General features: G+C 38.3%; 1 long non-coding RNA gene across 2 annotated transcripts; it reads left to right on the top strand.

The window, feature by feature from the left end:
• The first annotated feature begins 765 nt into the window (after nt 1–765).
• On the top strand, nt 766–6,226 carry LOC109953674 (uncharacterized). Of its 2 annotated transcripts, none has more exons than XR_002273955.1 (4): nt 766–1,095; nt 1,230–1,471; nt 5,957–6,050; nt 6,139–6,226. It is a non-coding gene; the product is annotated as an uncharacterized LOC109953674 (long non-coding RNA). The 2 variants fall into 2 exon arrangements; XR_002273954.1 differs by lacking the exons at nt 5,957–6,050; nt 6,139–6,226 and adding exons at nt 2,877–3,080; nt 3,201–3,269.
• Nucleotides 6,227–7,084: the final 858 nt, after the last annotated feature.

Below are 7,084 nucleotides of genomic sequence, written 5' to 3'. Positions count from 1 at the left end.
ACTGTAAAAGAGTCAGTGCCTCACCAGGCATCAACCTCACCGCACATCACTGCTGTCCACCTACATAATGTTAGAGGGGCTTGCCATAGTGAGACCAGCATCAGCAGAGTGAGTTTGAATAACTTTGAATGAGTTGTAATGATAGTGACGTACTGAACAGTTCAAGTAGCAGCATGTACAGCTACAGTCAGCTCCAAGTGGAAAAATGTTTTCTTGTTGCACTGCTTAAAGGTAAACTTTGTCACACAGTACTCAAGTGTGTTTCTAAGACTATTTATGGTTAAAAGGGTTTAATTTAATATAGCTAGTATAATTTATATAGGTCTTCCTTTTCAATTGCCATCACACTACATGCACAATTGCACATGAATAATTGCATATTTATTGCTGACTGTTGCACATACAGCCTCTGTGAAAATCTTTAGTAATATCAATTTTTTTGCTCTATTATTTTCACTTAAAAATTTAATTTCAGTGCACTAAATTTGCATTGTTTTCATTATTATAAAAAGAAACAACTATGACTTTATTTAATATTAGCCTATATTACAAACACAGAAGGAGTCCACTGTGAATGGGCTCCTCAAAATACAAATAGGAGAATTTCTTAGGTGTTAACTTCTGAACAATGCATGCTGGGAAGTATGCTAATTTTGTTTCTTAAAAAACTTGATTTGAGTAAACTCTTAGCAATTCATTCATTCAATTTATCTGTTTAGTGGTCTGAAAAGAGACATTCTAAGTCAGATTAACATGAAATGACAAACTTATATCATGTTTCCCAGTACAGATATCTTCCTAATTTTGTTTTTTCTTTCAGCATTTTTATATTTTCCAAACTAATCATTTAATCCACATTTAAACTCTTTGTACAACAGGAATAAAATCAGTGATTTGGAGACAGACAGAAAGGAGCTGGTTGGTGTCTTTGGTAGAACCGGTGCTGGAAAGAACTCTCTAATAAATGCGATCATTGGAGAGAAGGATCTTTTGCCCACGGACAGTGGCAGTGCATGTACCTCAGTCATGATTAAAGTGGAGACTAACATGGACAGCCTGAAGTATGAGGCAGAGATTGAGTTCATTACAAAAGAGGTAAAATGAGCTGATTATGTTTATGTTGACTTGAAGCTGGTTGAAAAGTGACAATATATCCACACAAATACAGTTGTTTGTTTACTCTACATGTCATTTAATTATATTAAGTTAACCATTATTTTGCTTTTTAGGAGTGGAAAGATGAGTTGTGGTCCCTGTACCATATTCTTGGGGATAATACAGATCAAGAACAAGATGATGATGATGATGATGATGATGATTGTGACACTGTTGAAAAGCTGTCAGCATTTTATGGAGAAGATATTGGGAGAGAATGGAAAAAACATCCTTTGAAAACCTGATGGATGACAAACATTTCAGAGAAATTCCAGAATTTCTCAAATCCAAGCTAAAGATTTTGGAATGTAAATCAGTAAGTGAGATTTTAAAACCTCTTACTTGCATCACTTTAAGCACAAGTGAAGGAAAGCACTGTGTTTGGTAGAGCAGATAGTCTGCAAGCAAGGAATGTTTGGAACGTGACACTTAATGGAAAATTGATCATCCAAAAAGAGGTCAGTGTGTGTTATCAGATGTTGTCCTCCTCTTTCACATGCACCGGCATCCTGTGGGTCACTCTCGGTGTGTGGAGAAAGTGGTGGAGGAGAAGAGTTAAAGAGCTCTGTTAAAGAGGAAGGATATGTGCAATAAAACTTAGAGATTGAAATCCCAGTTTTATAGTAAATGGAAAAATGATTTTGTCATCTACAAAGAAAACAAGGGAAAGTGGTGACATGTTGTCCTTAATTCTGATCTTTAATCACAGTCACACAAAATTGTTATGTGCGGTTCGCACCTGTCAGTGAGCGAACGAGAAAGAGGCGGACCCAGGTAGCCGACTTCGATGCAAGCAGTGATTTATTATGTACAGTGATGATGAGAGTAAACAAAATGCACAGAGGGAAATAGTGCGTAGTCCTGTCGATGAGTAGTAAGTGGAGCCACGGTCCGGAGGAACAGTCCATGGGGGGGAACACAAAACAGTAGCTGGCTAGGGAATAAATACATACAAAAAACGAAAGAGCATGGAGAAAAAATGGCCTAGAGACTAGAACGAACTGGCAAGTGACTGAGGAGTGAAACCGGGTAATATAGTGAGCAACCTAATCAAGTGCAGCTGGTGATAAGGGAGTGAGGAACAGGTGAACGTAATTAGTGTTAATGGGCAAGAGACAGTAGGAAAGGTGAGGGAGGCCAGAGCAAACCTGACAAAAATTGACCGTTTGCCTCCACTTTGGATTTACAATTCATCCATTTTTGATGTAATGGTAAAATTTCATTCAATGATAGTGTTTAAATTCTCATTTTTAAAAGAAACTACTACTTCTTCTACTAACACTGCTTTCAGCTGTGCCCATTAGGGGTTGACACAGCGAATCCAATTCGCATGAGTAACTTGGCACGGTTTTACACCGGATGCCCTTCCTGACACAACCCTCTCTATTTATCTGGGCTTGGGACTGGCACAGAAGTCACTGCAGTGAAACCCCTGTGGTTGGTTATACAACCACTCCAATCAACGTAAGCTGCATGTCTTTGAACTGTTGGGGGAACCCAGAGAGAACCCATGCAGGCACAGGAAGGACATGCAAACTCCGCAGAGAAAGGCACTGTGTCAGCCAGGGCACAAGCCCAGAACCTTCTTGCTGTGAGGCAACAGCACTAACCACCGTGCCATCATGCTGCCCCTTATCTGTGCAATTTGAAAAACACTTTGGACATTTATAAAATTACAATCACCTTCCATTCTCTTAATTGTATTTTACTTTTTTATACAGGCTGAAGAGCTATCTGCAAAAATTATCAAATATACTAGAAGTGACCTAAATCAAGGAGAAGGTAAAGAAGTGAAGAGGTGGTATTGGCCACTAGTGAAGTGTGTGACTGTCAGGGTTCCTAGTAATGATCTTCTCCAACATGTCACACTTGTGACATCTGGAAATAGGGACTGTAACAAGAGCAGAGACAGAATGTGGAAAGAGGTAATTTATTCACATGCACTGCTGTTTGTTGTGTTAAAATGATCTGAAAACTAACACAATGTTATTACAAATGACTGATAATTAATTATTCACAAGAAACTTACTGTTATTTCTCTTCAGCTTGTTGGAAGTTGCTCTACCGTGTGGATTGTGACTGAAATTAATCGAGCAGCATCAGAGAAAGCCTGGAAGATCCTGAAAAGAGCCCGTAGCCTCATTGCAAATGGTGGCGAGTGTCAGCGCATTCACTTTATCTGCACTAAGTCTGATGAAGTGGGTGGTTGGTAAGTGATTTAACCTGCCACAAGTACATAGTATAACATCCAAATAAAACACTGACAAATGTGCAGGCCAATGCTCCTCTGGACTAAACACAAGCAAATGTACAGGTTGTACAGTACTAGTAAAATGGGTTTTTGTTCAAAAAGCATGACACTGTATATCAATGCCTCCCACCCCCCAAGGTGATGGGACACATTGGAAAACTACAGCTGCAGTTCTCACTAAAACTCCAGTTGCAGTGGGTAGTCTGTTGGTTTGTGATCAGTTGAAGGACCCCTTGTTTTTCTTAGCTCTGAGAGAGTTACTTTTATGACTCTGGCTGAACAGTTAACAGCCTGAGCTAGTCAACCTGTCTGCACTAACATTCCTAGACAACAAATCTCTGAATATCTATCTAACTAAAAAAATAACCTAACAGAATTTTCCCTAATAAAGTCACTGGAAATGTTTTAAACAGTTTACATGTCAGCACAATGGTACAGAGTTGTCTGAGTAAGACAGTTTCACACAGCATAATATATAGTAAGAAGCACACCCTGATAGCACAACCTAGAAGCTAATCATACTGGAACACATGTTTTATCCTGCAGTTTGATAGTTGTGTCTCGCTTTGTGTGGAACATTCTATAGTCGGGTGTATCACAGCACACAAAGTTTCACATGAAAGATAAAAAGCAACCTTCAGGCCTACACAGTCAGTTTCTTCACATGGCTTTGTACTGAAAGTTTAAAACATATTAAATAATGTAGTTTTTATAACATTTCCCCCTGTCTAAACTTTTAGACCGCATTATTAATTCTTAATCTTGTTCATCCCAGGACCTCCTTTTTTAAACACACCATTTCAGGTTATGACACAGAGTCACAGTGGGATAATGGAATAGTAATGGGATAATGCTTCATAACTTCTAAAGTGTAATCACAACACGACAAAATGCTGAAAGTACTTGTTATGCCGCTCGCTGTGGCTGTGAAGTATGTGTTTCTGGACACACTGCAGACATTGATTTAATCAGTTTTTAAAGGCAATGTACCTGCTTTGACAGCACCCATCTGCAAAAACAACAGAGATTATTCTAAAGATATATTATAGATATATAAACATAGTAAATATACAATCAATGTTTCAGGCAATTCAGATGTTTAGATTCTTATCCATCAAGCAGCATCACCAGAGGTCAGAATAGAAGTCGTTCTGCAGTAGATTCATGCTTCCCAGAATTACCCGGAATGCTCCGTCTTGATTAGATATGTACTTACTAAACAAAACCCCAACATTAAATCTGCACTGATTAATATTTTGTAATAGCACTAGATCAAATGAATAGGTATAATGAGAAAGGTGGCCCTTGTAGTGACCAGCCAACCAGTATTAGTACAGGATTCTGCAGTTCCCCTCAGCTCTATGGTGTGCTTCATCATCTTTTGACTAATTTTGGTTTTACTGGTTCACACTCCAAATGTTAACCTGATCACTGAAGTGGCAATTTCCCTAAAGTGGTCTCAAGATAAATTTGTGCAGTCCAATGAACAAAACAAAAAGAATATTTCTCTTACAAATACATTGTTCATTATCATTTCAGGTGTTTTATGACTTTTCTCTTGTTTTTCACCTTCCTTGTCAAAATAATAACTAAGGTGGAGGGTGGATTATAGGGGTTTTACTGGACCACAGCAAATGTCGGCAGCTCTCTTTCTCGCTCTCACACACACTGCAGTCAAACAGTTATTACCTCTCACCCATGTCCTATTTCAGCTGGATATATGAGCGAGAGCCAAGGTGATAAATTTGTCCCTTAAAGCTAAATTCATCAGCAGACAAGAGGGGATTCTGGCTCAACCTGACAGTCCACTACACCTTGACATTATTTATGACCAGTAGGGCTGTAGCCGTGAACAGAGAGATCAGCATAGAGGTGATCGGGCCACTCCATCGTCCGAACCAGGATTCTAGGAAGCTGGTGAAGAGGTTATCAGTGCCAGACGTCTTCACATGGCTTTGTTCTGAAAGTTTAAAACATATTCTCATGTCATTTTCTATATTGCTTAGTCCCAAATGGGGTCAGGGGAACCCACTCAAGCACAGGGAGAACATGCAAACTCCGCACAGAAAGGTCGTGAACTCAGGACCTTCTCGCTGTGAAGCAACGGCGCTAACCACCACGCCACCGTGCTGCCCTTTAAAACATATTAAATAATATAATTTTTATAGCACACCCTCTGTTGGAATTACATTATGGACAAGCATGTAAACCTCTAAAGTTCTTAAAGCTTTTGTGCAGCGCTGTACATTAAAGGTCCCAGTAACAGATGAATGCCTAATGAGTAACTAATGTGATGGAGTCTAACTTTCTTTTGTCTATTCAAGGAAATTCCTCAACAACTGCTTAAAAACAACTAAACAAAATTATTACCAACTCTAATTCTTTGCAGGAAACTACCTTGGAAATCATGGATCTGTTAAATAAAGTGTTTCACTTTTCAGGCTTCACAAAAGATAAATTTGACTTTTATTTTGAAAGAAGGCGGTTAAAAATGTTTCAGTGCTCCAAATACTGTATGAGGCGCCACTTAATACAAATATTTTCTTATAGTCCAGCAGCTGATGTTCATGATCACATACTTGGAAGAAACTAGAAGGCCAAAGAAGAAGTGAAAATAAAGTTCAGCAGACAAGACAACATTAAGGTGAGTTACACAGACTGACAGAAAATGTAATACAAATATTGTGTACAACACTAAACCTGCTATAAAATCAAACTCTTTTTTTTACCAGAAACATTTCAGTGATGAATGTTTCGAAGTGTTCACGGTGTGCTCCATAGAGTTTCTAGAAAGAACAGTTCTAGACAGAGATGAAACTGGTAGGTGAAGTCTCCATGACAGAAAATATGTTGTTCTAATACATATTTTCTTTTTGTTTACTTTAACAAAAATAACTAATTGAATCATGACATTTGAGTGTATAATATACAAACTGCAAGTTGTTGATATATAGAGAATAAACACAAAACCGATATCTTCAATATCAATCATATACCATTAAGCACAATTTGCTTATCTTTATTAAACTATGTGTCTGGAGCTCATGGGATTCTGTCTTTGATTCAAGGGGCCAGATGCAGTTAGGTGGTAAGATCAAGTAGTAACACCACTTTGATTATCTTGAATCCATCCATCTATAATCTATACCACTTGTCCTGAATAGGTGTGCATGTCTTTTGACTGTGAGAGGAAGCAGGAGAGAACCCATGCAGGCACAGGGAGAACATGCAAACACAAAGGCATCGGGTCAGCCAGGGCTTGAAACTGCAACTTCCTTTCTTTCTTTCAGAATGTCTTGTTGTTGTTGTTTTTTATTTCAGGCTGCCAAAAAAATGAATGTGTGCAAAAACCTTGAAGAAAAACTGAAGCAGGAACTTGATAAAGTCAGAAAAACTATTGAAGAGGCGAATGAGGCTTTTGATAGTTGCCTTACTGAGGGGGTTGAAAAATCAAAAAGCTCATGTGTAGAACTGTTGAAGTCCATCATAGAACCTGTATGTATTTCAACAATAATTTCATTAAAACAACTCACTTTGTCATTTATAGGACTGTTTTCAAAGATGTTTTTTGTGTTTTGTAGAAGAACGTACCAGGTGGCGCTTTTCACAGCACATTGAAGCGTGTAGTTGAGAACAGTGACACCTACAAATCAAAGAAAGGGAAACAAATAAACCTCA

This window comes from Monopterus albus, unplaced genomic scaffold, assembly GCF_001952655.1.
Source record: "Monopterus albus unplaced genomic scaffold, M_albus_1.0 scaffold981.1, whole genome shotgun sequence".
Lineage (NCBI taxonomy): Eukaryota > Metazoa > Chordata > Actinopteri > Synbranchiformes > Synbranchidae > Monopterus > Monopterus albus.
This window is presented reverse-complemented; position numbering and strand designations above follow the sequence as displayed.